The following is a 14,790-nucleotide window of genomic DNA, read 5'->3' as shown; positions in this document are numbered from 1 at the left end:
GTGAGATTCATTATAACACATCTCACCACCATATGTCTCTTTGGTATGCATGTCAAAAGATTATGCAGGTTATTTGCATGAATGTTGACATTACCTGCACCAAACATAATAGTGTTCCTCCATGGCAGGTTTGTGTTCCATCCTGCAATTTCTTACTGTACCAATTAAGGAAGTCTCACCCTCCATCAACTATCCAAGAGCAGTTATTTAATGCACACTGGGCAGAGCAATTTGAGTTCCTTCCTGTCTATATTGACAGTTCAACATCTGAGACCTCTGTTGGTTATTTAATCATATCCAATCAGATCCCAGTTCATTACATTAATTATAAAGCTGAGTTGCATGCAGTTCCATTTGTAGATGTGCATATTAAAGACAACTGCAACCAAAACCAAGTGTATAATTTATACAGACTCATTGAGTTTTTTACATGCTGTAAAGAACTGAATGTTCTAAAAATTCTCATCTCCTGTATATGATCCACATCCAGTGCTTCATGAGGTTTTACACCTGTTGTTCAAAATGAAGACTTAATTTTGTTGTATGATTGTGCTGGATTCTCAGCCACATTAGAATTAAGGGAAATGAAATGGCAGCTGCTAGATCAGGTCACACTGTTTTTGATGTGCTGTTTAACAGTTCCATACACAGACAGTTTATAAGATCAAAGCTAATTACCCAATGGAAGTCATCATGGTTTGAAGTGCTGACAAACAAATTGCAAGAGATTAAGCCTAGAATTAATCACTGGCAGTCTAGTCAACATAGAAACAGAAAAGATGTATTTGTTCTTCCTGGGCTCTGTATAGGTCACAGTCATCTTACACATCCTTATTTACTGAGAAAAATGCAACATGCATCTCTCCATTTATCATATTCTGGTGGAGTGCCAGTATTTTACATGAGAGAGAGGAGTGAAATTTTTATTTATCTGAACTGTCAGATTTTAGGGAATGACAACTTATACTAGAATATTAATTAGAAACTTTAAGTAATACTTCCTATATTTATTTCAGTAATGTTACTTTACCATCTTCTCGGAACATAAAATAATGATATGTGCATGCAGGCACTAACACTAAACAAATATGGCTGAAGAAAAGAACTGAAGTCAGTCCTAGAGTCCTAAAGGTGCTCCATAGGGGCTAAACTGGGTTGTCTTGGCTGTTAGGCCGATGTTCTTAGAATGCAAGCTTCCCATATTTGGATCAGTCTCATGCATTCAAATTTATATGAGATTTGGGGAGTTTAGTTAAGGGAATAAAAATCCCTTATTGTTTTTCAGCCAGTAAGCGAAACTAAGATCGAAAACTACGATCTGAACGTTTCATGCCGACGAACTGTCAGCGTATCCAAGCGTAAGTGACCACTTGGTAGTGCCACACCACGGCAACTCGTTGCAAAGGTGGAGCAAGATCCCTCACTGTTCTTGATATTTTCTCATAATGTAAAAACACACAGCTCATAGGAGATGTAGTACTGTTTTACATTATGAGGAGAGGTCACTACCCAGACCGGTTTCAACCTTTTTTGAGGTCTCATCAGTGAGTAGCTAGACCTAGAATATCAGAGTTTAAGTGAAAAGAACTTACATACTTTTGCTATACGATTGCCAGAAAGGTGTCTCACCATATTATATTATATTATAACATAGTATAACTAAGATGAAAAGCCAAACGGCTATTTTTTTCTGGCGAGGTTGATCAGTTAAGGGGATAAAAATCCCTTATTGTTTTTCAGCCAGTAAGCGAAACTAAGATCGAAAAACTACGATCTGAACGTTTCATGCCGATGAACTGTCAGCGTATCCAAGCGTAAGTGACCACTTGGTAGTGCCACACCACGGCAACTCGTTGCGAAGGTGGAGCAAGCTCCCTCACTGTTCTTGATATTTTCTCATAATGTAAAAACACACAGCTCATAGGAGATGTAGTACTGTTTTACATTATGAGGAGAGGTCACTACCCAGACCGGTTTCAACCTTTTTTGAGGTCTCATCATTGAGTAGCTAGACCTAGAATATCAGAGTTTACTTGGTGTGGCACTACCAAGTGGTCACTTACGCTTGGATACGCTGACAGTTCGTCGGCATGAAACGTTCGGATTGTAGTTTTCGAACTTAGTTTCGCTTACTGGCTGAAAATCAATAAGGGATTTTTATCCCCTTAACTGATCAACCTCGCCAGAAAAAAATAGCTGTTTGACTTTTCATCTTAGTTATACTATGTTATAATATAATATAATATAGTGAGACACCTTTCTGGCAATCGTATAGCAAAAGTATGTAAGTTCTTTTCACTTAAACTCTGATATTCTAGGTCTAGCTACTCACTGATGAGACCTCAAAAAAGGTTGAAACCGGTCTGGGTAGTGACCTCTCCTCATAATGTAAAACAGTACTACATCTCCTATGAGCTGTGTGTTTTTACATTATGAGAAAATATCAAGAACAGCGAGGGAGCTTGCTCCACCTTTGCAACGAGTTGCCGTGGTGTGGCACTACCGTGGTCACTTACGCTTGGATACGCTGACAGTTCGTCGGCATGAAACGTTCAGATCGTAGTTTTCGATCTTAGTTTCGCTTACTGGTTGAAAAACAATAAGGGATTTTTATCCCCTTAACTGATCAACCTTGCCAGAAAAAAATAGCCGTTTGGCTTTTCATTTGGGGAGTTTTTTAGAACTGAAGCTGATTCTAGAAATAATCATATTTATACTTGCTGCGGTGTAGTAAAGTGGCATTCTTCCAGCGTATTTTGTGGCAGGTGTCCAAAGCATGGTCAGGAAGTCCTGAGTGGCTGTATTGGTGGAACCGGATATAGTTCATATGTTCAGATATTCTGATATTAGCTGCCCTTCCTGTTTGACCGTAGCAGGACAGTTTGCAGCTACAAGGGACCTGTTATACTCCAGGTAGGTCTAGGGAAAGTGGTTGGTCTTAGTTGTTTTCTTCAGCCATATTTGTTTAGTGTTAGTGCCTGCGTGCACATATCACATTTTATGTTCCCTGAAGATGGCAATGTAACATTACCAGAATAAATATAGGAAATATTAATTAAAGTTTCTAATTAATTTTCTAGTATATATTGTCTTTCCCTAAAATCTGATAGTTATGTATTTCCAACGTATAAGTTTATCTAAAAAATTTTACTTATCTGGTCAAGCCATATATACTCAGGCAGATGTTACACTGATAAATTTCATACACACACATATGATTATAAATTCTATTTATGTGTAGATCTGTATTACTAGGGCTGGCTGAAACCCACTGGCAAGAACATGGCCATTTTACGACATATAAGGGAAACAAAGTGTTTATTTCCTGGCCAGACCATAATAGCAAAAAGTGAATTGCCATCATTGTTGATAAAAACACAAATAGAGCATTAAAAGGATACAATCCAGTCAATGACAGAATTATAACAGTAGGATTAAACACCGACCCAATCCCAACAATGCTGATACAAGTTTATGAACCCACATCAAATGCAGATGATGACATAAGTGAGAAATTCTATAAAGACCTAAATAAAGCTATGGATGCAATAAAGGAAGGAATATTTGAATAGTTTTAGGAGACTTCAATGCCAAGGTGGATTCAATGCACATAATGATCACTTAAATGGAATCATGGGAAAATACGGACTGGAAATTAGAAATGAATCAAGAGAAAAACTATTGGAGTTCTGCAATGATAGGGAATTAGCAATCACTAACACTATGCACAAACAGCACAAGAGAAGATTATAAACATAGGTAGTGCCTCAGAATCAGTGTGAGAATCAAATCGACTGCATTTTAATCAACAAAAGATGGAGGACACTAATCAATAACACCAAAACACTGCCAGGTGCAGACTGTGGATCAGACCACCAATTATTAATTTCTAATCTAAAGATCCATCTGAAAGCAAACAAGAATAACAGCAACAAAAAATACGACTATTCACAAATGGACAACAAAATTACAATGGACATTGAATTAGAGCTCAAGAAAAGAAAAAAAAAAACACACCTCAGGAACAAAGCACTGAATCATACTGGACACACCTAAAACAAACTATTGTAAAATCTGTGGCTGAAAACATCCCAATAAAAAAGAAGAATGGTAGTCCATGGATTACAAAAGAAACCCTAGAACTAATCGAAAAAAAGAAAACAAATTAAAACAACAGATTGGCAAAACCCAAATTACCTGAACCTTCCTTGCCTGAGTCTGGAACAGAAAAACAAAGCTATTAAGAAATCTTGTCAAAAAAGATAAAAACAACTACATCCAAAACATCTGTAAAGAAATAGAAAGACACTTCAACTCTAATGAAATGACAGATTTATTTAAGAAGGTTAAGGATATAACCAAAAAATCCAAACCAAAACTTAATATAATTGCAGAGGAAAATGGCAAAATCTTAAATGATACTAATGACATAACCAAAAGATGGAAAGAGTATTGCGCTGAGCTTTACAGGGACCCAGCTATTCAACAAGATGAAGAAGCCATAGAAAACATGGAAATGGAACCGGAGATCTTCAAAAGTGAAATAGAACAAGCAATCAAAAAACTAAGGAATAACAAAGTTCCAGGTCCTGATTCAACATCAGCTGAAATGCTGAAAAACCTTGGAGAGAATGCAGTCGACTGGATGCATGATTTATGCAATGAAATCTGGAAGATGGCCAAATAATGACTGGACTAGTTCCGTCATTATCCCAATCTACAAAAAAGGCAATTACAGCAAATGTGAAAACTACCACACACCGTTGCCCTTATCTCACATGCTAGCAAGATTTTACTGCACATTATGAAATAAAGATTACAAAGTTTTATAGGCCCATCAAATCTCAGAAGAACAAGCTGGATTCAGAAAAGGTCCAGGAAATAGACATCATATATCTAACATCAGACAAATAATCGAAAAAGCACGGGAACTCAACTTAAGCTTTTATCTATGCTTTATGGAATTACTCAAAGGCCTTTGACTGTATGATATGGGATATTTTATGGGATATCATGCAAGAATCAGGAATACCAAACCATCTAGTAACCCTCATAAAGAACTTATATCAAAGAAATCAAGCAACAGTAAGAATTGAAAACTCAGTGTTCCCCTGCTTCCAATTTGCAAAAGGATCAAGACAAGGATGCATACTCTCACCATTACTATTCAACCTTTACAGCAAAACTATGCTGAAAAGATCTCTAGAAAAGTGGAATGGAGGCATTAAAATAGGTGGCCGAACAATTACTAACTTAAGATACACAGATGACACAGTGATAATAGTCACAAACAAACAGGAATTAAAATCCATCCTAAATCGATTAGAATGGGAAAGCTTAAGCCATGGTTTATGAATAAATAAAGATAAAACCAAAATAATGATGTTGAAAGTTTATTTTTCACTTGGTTAGACTATAATAAATTTAGTTTAATCCTTTATCCAAGTGTGAGCAAACAAAGTTTGCACCTGAAAGTATCTTCAGGATGGGGTAAGGTAGTACAACACCGGGCAACTCGTTGCAAAGGTTTACCAAGCTAACATCACTCCTATCTCAGTATCCTCCATGTTAGCTTGGTAAACCTTTGCAACGAGTTGCCCGGTGTTGTACTACCTTACCCCAGTCCTGAAGATACTTTCAGGTGCAAACTTTGTTTGCTCACACTTGGATAAAGGATTAAACTAAATTTATTATAGTCTAACCAAGTGAAAAATAAACTTTCAACATCTTCCTCTAAATCCAGAGTAATTTAATAAAAAGGTGGCACACCTTTTGGCAACTCTTATACGTAAAGATGACCTCGCTATTGCTTCTACCTGGTATCCCCCCACGTCTGGGCCTGACTCCCACTGAAGAGACCTCAATAAGGTCGAAACTAGTCTGGGTAGTGGCCCTTCCCTTAATGCATAACATTATACATATCCGCAAAGAGATGTGTTTTGCATTATGGGAGATACTGAGATAGGAGTGATGTTAGCTTGGTCCACCTTTGCAACGAGTTGCTCGGTGTTGTACTACCTTATCCCAGTCCTGAAGATACTTTCAGGCGCAAACTTTGTTTGCTCACACTTGAATAAAGGATTAAACTAAATTTATTAGAAAATAATGATTTTAAACAACAGAAGAGATAGACATAGAAGGAATTGAAATTGTTGACAATTTCAATATACTAGCTAGCATTTCAATTACACTAGCTAAGAAAGCAATAACTGATTTAACTAAGGTCTGGAAAGACAGGCACATTTCCAGAAAGACCAAAATTAGGCTTATACAAACCTTAGTCTTTTCGATCTTTCTCTATGCTTTTGAGTCTTGGACAATGACAAAAGATGATAGAAAAAGAATTGAGGCATTTGATCTCTGCTACTGGAGAAGATTTTTGAGGAAAACCACCCAACAGATGGATTGACTAAATATCAAGAATCACCAGACTTAAAACTAGAACAAGCAATAAAAGAAGCATAGGGGAGAAAGAGAAATGGTGAAGCATCATCAAGAAGGTCACGAGTCCTCAGATATGAGGAGATCGAAGAGAGAGGGAGAGACTGTATTGCTTAACCTAATTTTTTTTTGTTTATAACATATTATTTACTAATTTATTTTATGACAGTTTATTAATACCTGACATTCTGCTGAACCTTTGATATGGCACAGTTATGACTTGCTGTCCTGGTGCAATAAACCATAAATCATCAAATAAGCCAACCACAAAAAAGAGACGTTAGTTCTTCCCTCCCACTTCTCCCCCCCCCCCTTTCATAATGTTTAGCTCCATACTTATAACTGGATTTCTCTTTCCATACGAAATTATCCTTAGCTTTTCTTCCACAAACACATCACTTCTATCACATTTTAGGTTGGAGATGAATTTCATCGCTTGGTGTGAGACCACCATTTTCCTTATTGGGGATGTGATATGGCTTGAAAAAGTTCCATGTTTGATCTCTGGAGCAGAGTTTGTAGACTCTGTAAAAAATAAATAAAATACAAAAAATTATTAAATTAATTTAAAAAAAAATCTTATCCCACTCATAGTGCTAATGTACTAGACTCACAACCTTTCATGAGTGAGAGCGAGTGAGAATTCTGGCACATAATGGATTTTTTGGTCCAGATCCCAAAGCAATTACACATACTAGGAGAAAGTTTTGCATGAATATCAGCAGCTGCCTCATATCCTCCTGAATCTTGGATACAGAAGACTGACAAGAAAAAGAGTGGCTTAATTTCTCCTTAAATGGGCTAGAGCTGTATGATCAGCCATTTGTTTAGGAGAAACCAAAGACAGCACTCTTACACACTGATGTCAGGTCCAACTCAACTCCTCTTACTATATTACAGAATGCTTATTGAGAAGCAATTTCTAGATTCATGGCAAAAGGCAGTTGTCATTTCTTTACCAAAACCAAGAATATATCCAAAGCTGCAAACAATTGCCATTCTGTCATACTGACAAGTGGTCATAATAAAATTTTGAAACTAATGGTCAGTGCGTAGCATCTGTGTTATTTAGAACCCCCCCCCTCCCCCAAAGACATAGTATAGCTTTTGTAAGCATCAATCAACTTTAGTTGGGTCTCTACTATTTTTCTAAATCTTTATTCGTACACTTCATCAGAAGATAAAGAAGTGAATTAAATTACTAAGTTTGGTGACAAACATATAATAGTAACATTTGAAAAAAAGTCTATTCTTTACATTGTTATGATTGTGACATGATGAGAGCGTTTGAGATCTGTGTGCACCAGGTTTTTAATGATAGATGATCAAATCTGATTTAGAATTGTGTGTTTGTTTCTTGTTGCACTGGTGTGGGTTTTTTACATTTTGGATGACTTTGAATATTCATGTGTAGAAATTGTAGTTAGTCATGTCAGTACATTGCCAAAGTACTTGTTCAGTTTCCATTGTATGTGATGCTAATCCACATTTATGTTTTCTTTCTTTCCTCCATATCCTTGATGTGTTCTGGCATGCATATCTCTCCTGACCAGCCTGTCTGCGCAAGTGATATTGTATACCCTATGGTTTCTTGAGTGATGAATGGGGTAGTTTGGGAGCTCTAAGGAGACCAGAAATTGAAAAGTGCAAGAGAGAAAGAGAAATTGAATATTCTAATATCCTGTCCTCTACAGAGTAAAGGTGCAGATTGATGTTCTTCACTTTTCTGGCTGTGCATTCATTTACTCAGAGCTTGATTATAGGACTTACTAATGATTATTGAATTACTTAAGGAATTCACAACGTAAACTGGAATATAAATTAAAATAAACTTTAATATATACTTATTATATTTCGGCAACATCACGTTGCCATCTTCATGGGAACTTAAGATTAAGACACGTGCACGCAGGCACTAGAACAGCAAATGAGGATGAAGAAAGGAAACTACTGTTATTCCTAAAGTCCTGATGGTGCCCCCCCCTAGTGGGCTATATTAAGTATTCTTGGCCGTTGGGCTGAAGTTTTCATGATGTACGTTTCCCAAATTTGGGGCAGTCTCATGCATCCAAATTTGTTGAGGTTGGAAACGTTTTTCAAAGCTAAGGCTGATTCTATGAATAGTCTTTCAAATTTATACTTACTGCAGTGTATTATTATTATTATTATTTCGGGCAACTCCAAGGAGTCGACAGACTCATCGAGAGAGGCCCTAACATCATGTCAAGAACAACTATTCGACATTCACAAAGTATCTATCATACCTCGCCTTGAATTCATTCACAGTCATAGCACCCACAACAGACTCTGGCAGTTTATTCCACTCATTCACCACTCTCCAAGTAAAAAAACCTAGCTCTAACACCCTTTCTAACCACATTCTTGTCCAGCTTCCATGTATGGCCCCTAGTCTTCCCACTGCCAGTCTTATTCTCAAAAATATCTTCCGAATTAATCTTATAGAAACCCTTCAGTAATTTGAATGTCTCATATCACCCCTTTTCCGCCTATCAACCAATTCTTGCAACCCACAAATCTTCAACCTGTTCTCATAAGGTTCATTCCATAGACCTGCTATCATCTTTGTCACTTGCCTCTGGATCTTCCCCATCAAGAAGAAACCCTGGCACCCAGATCTGGGCACATTAGTCTAGATGGTGTCTTATCAAAGTTCGATACAGAGGAACAATAACCTGTTTGTCTCTGCTCATTGAAGTGTTTGTCAGCAACCAAGTGATTTGATGAGCTGATTTAGCCACTTTTGCGATGTGTCCCCTAAACTACAACTCCCTGTCTACCAACACTCCCAAATCCTTGGAGTACAGTTCCACCAATGTGATATACTGTTGCTAATCTTTTCACCCCAAAATGCATACCCTTACACTTTGCCACATTAAATCGATATCCATTTTCCTTAGCCCAGTCCTCCAAACTATCTAAATCATCTTGCAACAGACATACTGACATACTGTGCACTCACTATTGCTCTACCCAACTATACATCATCAGCAAACAAGTGAACACTTCCTCTCAGATCCTTTCCTATATCATTAATGAACAAATTGAAAAGTAGTGGTCTAAGAACAGAACCCTGCAGCACACCACTAGTCACAGGCCATCTTTTTGACTCTACCCTGAATAAACCACTCTCTGGTATCTCTCCATCAACCACCCTCCTATCCATCCCCATATGCTGCAGTTTACTGATTAGAATTCCATGTGGTATCCTGTCAAAGGCCTTAGCAAGGTCCAGTAGAATTACTGTAAACCCATTACCCTTATCCAGTTCAGCCGTTACTGTGTTATAAAACGTGAGCGATTTACTGTGGCATGATCTACCCTACACAAAACCTTGTTGTCTCCCATACAGTATCCCATTTTCATCTATCCAATCCTGTATTTTTTCTTGACTAATTTCTCCAAGACCTTGACAACAATTCCTGATGTGCTAATCAGTTGGTAATTTACAAAAAGGAGTCTTGGAACCTCCTTTATGCAGTGGAACTATTTTTCCCTCTTTCCACCCCCTCGGGACTAACCCAGACCCGAGACTAAAATTAAACAAAATGGTCAAGGGCACTGACAATTCTTTAGCCGCTTCACGTACGACACGAGCTGGTATACCATCCAATCCCACAGATGTATCGACATTGAGGTTTTGTAATAGACTACTCACCTCCACTTCATTCACCATAATTCCCATATAATCTATTGGTTCGTTCATTCCTGCAATGTCACCACCTAGATGATATATTCTTGCAAAGTGCTCGCTCAGTAATTCAACTATATCAAATTATTCGATTACCTCCCTACCATCATCATTCTTTAAAATCATTCTGCCATATACATTTTTCCTTTTACTTTCAACATATTGAAAAAACTATTTCGGATTCTCTTTAGCCTGCACATGACCAATGTTCTTTCATAATCCGTTTTTGCTTTTCTTACCACACTCGTTACTCTTCTGGCTTGCGCTTTATACCATTCATGTGCCTGCCGGTCACCTTTCTCCTTAAATTCCCTCCATAGTTATTTCTTTTTTTACAGCTCAAGCTTAATGGTGTTATTCATCCATTTAACCCCTACTTGATTTATTATTCAGACTCTAGGTATATCAGTCAGCCCTTGCAGTTTTACATGCCATGGCACTGAACCAATCAAACTCATAAACTTGTCATACTTACCAGCCCGATAATTCCACATGTGCCCTGTCTTAATCGTAAATTCCACACCTTTAGCCACCTCCCAAGTCAAGACCCTCTGATCACTCTCACCAATTGGTGGCAACGTGGTCATATTCGTTACAGCCAAATTCTCAGATGCAATTACTAGGTCAAGCACTCTCTGACCCCTAGTATTTTCCATTACATGCTGTCGCAGATAATTATCCCTTAATAATCGCATGAAATCCAATTCCTTTCTCCCATGTATCCCATGTACCCCTTCCAATCAATGTTACCATAGTTGAAATCTCCCATAATAATTACCCTCCCTCCACTCATTTCTTCTATTTGCTTATGCATACTATCTCCATCATCTATTCCATCACCTGGTCTATAGCAGCACCCAACTGTATATTTTGTTCTGCTAGTTTCAATATCACACCAAATAGCCTCAGATGTGCTCTTTTCTCTATCCTGCAGTTCCACTTCTATTCTCCTTGGCTGTAGCTCATCAGCTCTCATCATTAACACTCCTCCCCATATTTTATTCTCCCTGTCACTCCTGAACACACCATACTCCTCACATTCAATCCCACTAGCTATATCATCTTCTATCAGCCATGTTTCACTAATGCCAATAACCTGTGGCCTGGAAGTGCCAACTAAAGCCAAAAATTCTTCCTTCTTGTTCCTAATACTTCTGGCATTAGTGTACATGAATTGCAGAAGCCCATTTGTCCCCCATCCTATTTTGATGCCTTATACAAACTATCCCATTCTGCTTCGTAGTCTTTCATAGTCGCTTGGGCATATTACACACATTTATGCACTCATCTATCTCCCTAAAGTCTGCATATCTACCCCCCCCCTTATCGAACTCACTCTACACATACACAAATTCCACGCCACTTGTCCTGCATAATTCACGCCTAAAGTCATTTGCAGTTATGGCCCTCCTTCTATACTCTTCACTGTCATACCTCAGCAACAGATTCACCATCCGAACTCTCTCACTCTTCTCTTTTGCTACTTCAAGCAATTCCTGCACATCCTCACTCATAGCCATTTTGTCTCCTTTCAAATCATTTGTACCTGCTACCACTATCAATTCTTTCGCCCACTGCTTTTGCATTCTAATTGACTTGCTTACATCCTTAACGTTTGCATCAGGTTGGTACGATTTTGTTAAACTCTGAACTAACATACCTCTTACTAAGGAATCTCCATACAACACACACTCTTTCATTTTGTTTACACTCACTATCATATTCTTATTTTTCTATCATACTTTGTTGTTTATCAGTCGCTACTCTTGTTAAACATTTTTGCGAATGCTCCAGCTGCCGATTTGCCCTGTGTATCGCTCTGCGTACCAAGCTATCTCACTCATTGCATTAGTCTCATCATTATTATTCTCCGATAATTCATTCATTCGTTCTGTGTGTTTACCTTCATTCTCACTTTCAACGCCACTCTCACAGCTATCTGGTACTACCTCGCAAATATCACTTTTCTCGATTCTCACTTTCAACAACGATATCACTCTCTTGTGACTTGATACACTCTTTAAATCCTCACATTCTTTACACTTTCTGCACACATTCACTCCACTATCATTGTTTAACCAGACTCCAACCGCTCTCCTCAATGCATACATTTCGCAAACGGTACACTGAATCAAATCCTTGAAATTAAAATTTTTAGACAAATATGACGACCTGGACGCCATCTCTGTTGTATTCCTCTTTATGGGGGCCATGTGCACGATAATCGTATCTATCAATTTAGTATTTAAAATACTCAGAAAACACCCAAAAATCACCCAGACATGCTAAAATACGAAAAGTAAACAATACTATGCAAATTCGCCAATTATTACTCAAAATAACACTTGTCTGTTCAGGAGCTCTCCACAAACACTGCACACCATGTAGCCCTCTAGTGGCTACATCAAAAGAAAAATTACTGGCCTGTGGGGGGAACGAACCCACTACCTTCTCGTTATTAGCACGACACTCTAACCAACTGAGCTAACAGGCCACGTTATTGTGGCTTTCTTCCAACGTATTCTGTGGCGAGTATCCAGAGCATTGTCTGCAAGCCCAGAGTGGCTGTAATGGTGAAACCGGATGTAGTCCTTGTGTTCTGAAATTGTGATATTCACTGTCCTGCCTGTTTGGCCAAAATAGGATAGGTTACAGCAAGGGACCTAGTAAACACCAGGTAGGTCTAGGGAAAGTGGTTGGTCTTTTGTGGAACAGATAAGGGATGCCAGTTTTCTATATGGCTTGTAACAAGAGGTCAGGTCATATTTTTTGGGATTCTGGTTATTTTTTTCAGAGGTGCCCCGGATGTAGGGAATAGTGATTGATTTAGAGTAATCTTTATTGTGTAGGGGCGGAGGAGGGTTGTGGTTTACTGGTTTTAGTATTTTTTTTGGGTTGTAGCCATTGGCTGAGAACATATTAAGGATGTGATTTAGTTCAGTGGTTAGGGCCTTGTCATTAGAACAGATTAGTTTAGCCCTGTTATGTGGTGTCTTAATAACACCATATTGTTGTGAGGGGGAAGAATTGTTGATGAATACATCTGCCTGTATGGGTGGGTTTTCTATAAACTGAGAAAATCAAGGTTCCATCAGGCTGGTGGGTGATTAGTATGTCTAGGAAAGGGAGGCTGTTGTTATCCTCTTTTTCCAAGGTGAACTTGATTCTGGGGTACTCTGCCATGCCAGCTCAGTGCTAGTTATAAGTGTGTTAAGGAAAGGAGTGTATCTGAGCCATGTGGCCAAATAGCGAACACATCAACATAGCGAAGCAATTTGCACTGTTATGCTCAGTGCAGATATCACTTGCACTGAGCATAACAGTCTTCTCACATTGGATATTTCTACTCTGCCATGCCGTCTCTCATTTTGACCTCTGATTTAAAGGAAGTCATATTTTCTACATCCTCTACCCTGTCATCAGTCTGTCTACCTGTAGATGTTTAATATACACACAGAGTAGAGTATTCTGATTTCTTACTAGTCCATGATTCGAGATGCGAGTCCTCCTTTTGGGTCTGCAGCTGCTTTCCCTAACCACACTGTCTTAAGTCAATTTCTCCTTGGATGCAGTAACTGTATTGTATCCAAGTTGAAACTAATTGATAAATTTGATCCTGAGGAGCATACTATAAAGCTTGTTCTTCATTATTACATTAAAATAAATGCTGTCAAAAATGTATGATTTGTACAGACTCATTTTTTATGGATGTTCCATTCAGAAAATTCTCTTCTGAACTAGAAATCAGGAAATTTTGACTAGGTTTGGTCTCATGACATCAGTTTATGGATGGGAGGGATGTTATTCAATGCCTGGAAAGCATTGAAAAATATTTATATGATGCAGTATCAGAATATGTCCTTGGAAATGGATGTGCAGTCTTTTTAAACAGGAGATTCTTGAAAAAGATGATGTGTAAGGAATACCATGTATATAAGGATGATATCAGTTAGAAAAATTAAAAGTCACAGGCCAAGTATTGTATGGAAAACTAAGTCTGAGAATGAAAAGAAACTGTCTCCTGAAAGCTAAAAGACAAACCAGAGTTGTTATGCTGCAATTGAAAGAAAGAAGGAATGAATGTGAAGGAATGGCCATGCAGGCTAAAGAGAATCCTAAACAGTTTTTTAGATATGTAGCAAGTAAAAGGAAAAATGTACATGGCAGATTGATTTTAAAGAATGCCGATGGTAGGGAGGTAACTGAATCAGTTGAGATAGTTGAGTTACTGAGTGAGCACTTTGCAAAAGTATATCATCCAGGTGGTGACATTGCAGAAACGAATAAACCGGTAGATTATACGGGAATTGTGGTTAATGAAGTGGAGGTGAGTAGTCTATTGCATAACCTCAATGTCAATACATCTGTGGGATTGGATGGTATACCAGCTCGTGTTGTACGAGAAGCAGCTAAAGAATTGTCAGTACCCTTGACCATTTTGTTTAATTTGAGTCTCGGGTCTGGGTTAGTCCCGAGCGGGTGGAAAGAGGGGAAAATAGTTCCACTGCATAAAGGTGGTTCCAAGACTGCTGTAGTAAATTACCGACCGATTAGCATATCAGGAATCATTGTCAAGGTCTTAGAGAAAATAGTCAAGAGGAAAATACAAGATTGGATAGAAGAAAATGGGATACTGTATC

General features: G+C 38.1%; 1 protein-coding gene and 1 non-coding gene across 3 annotated transcripts in view; one reads left to right on the top strand and one right to left on the bottom strand.

The window, feature by feature from the left end:
- LOC150102730 (uncharacterized) overlaps nucleotides 1-14,790 on the top strand; it is a 326,709-nt gene that overhangs the window by 143,328 nt on the left and 168,591 nt on the right. The gene's annotated exons all lie outside the window — the stretch shown is intronic.
- TRNAI-AAU (transfer RNA isoleucine (anticodon AAU)) lies at nucleotides 12,571-12,644 on the bottom strand. The gene has a single exon. It is a non-coding gene; the product is annotated as a tRNA-Ile (tRNA).

This window comes from Typopeltis vanoorti, chromosome 10 (assembly GCF_054136105.1).
Source record: "Typopeltis vanoorti isolate ZY-2024b chromosome 10, IOZ_Tvanoo_1.0, whole genome shotgun sequence".
Classification (NCBI taxonomy): Eukaryota; Metazoa; Arthropoda; class Arachnida; order Uropygi; family Thelyphonidae; genus Typopeltis; species Typopeltis vanoorti.
This window is presented reverse-complemented; position numbering and strand designations above follow the sequence as displayed.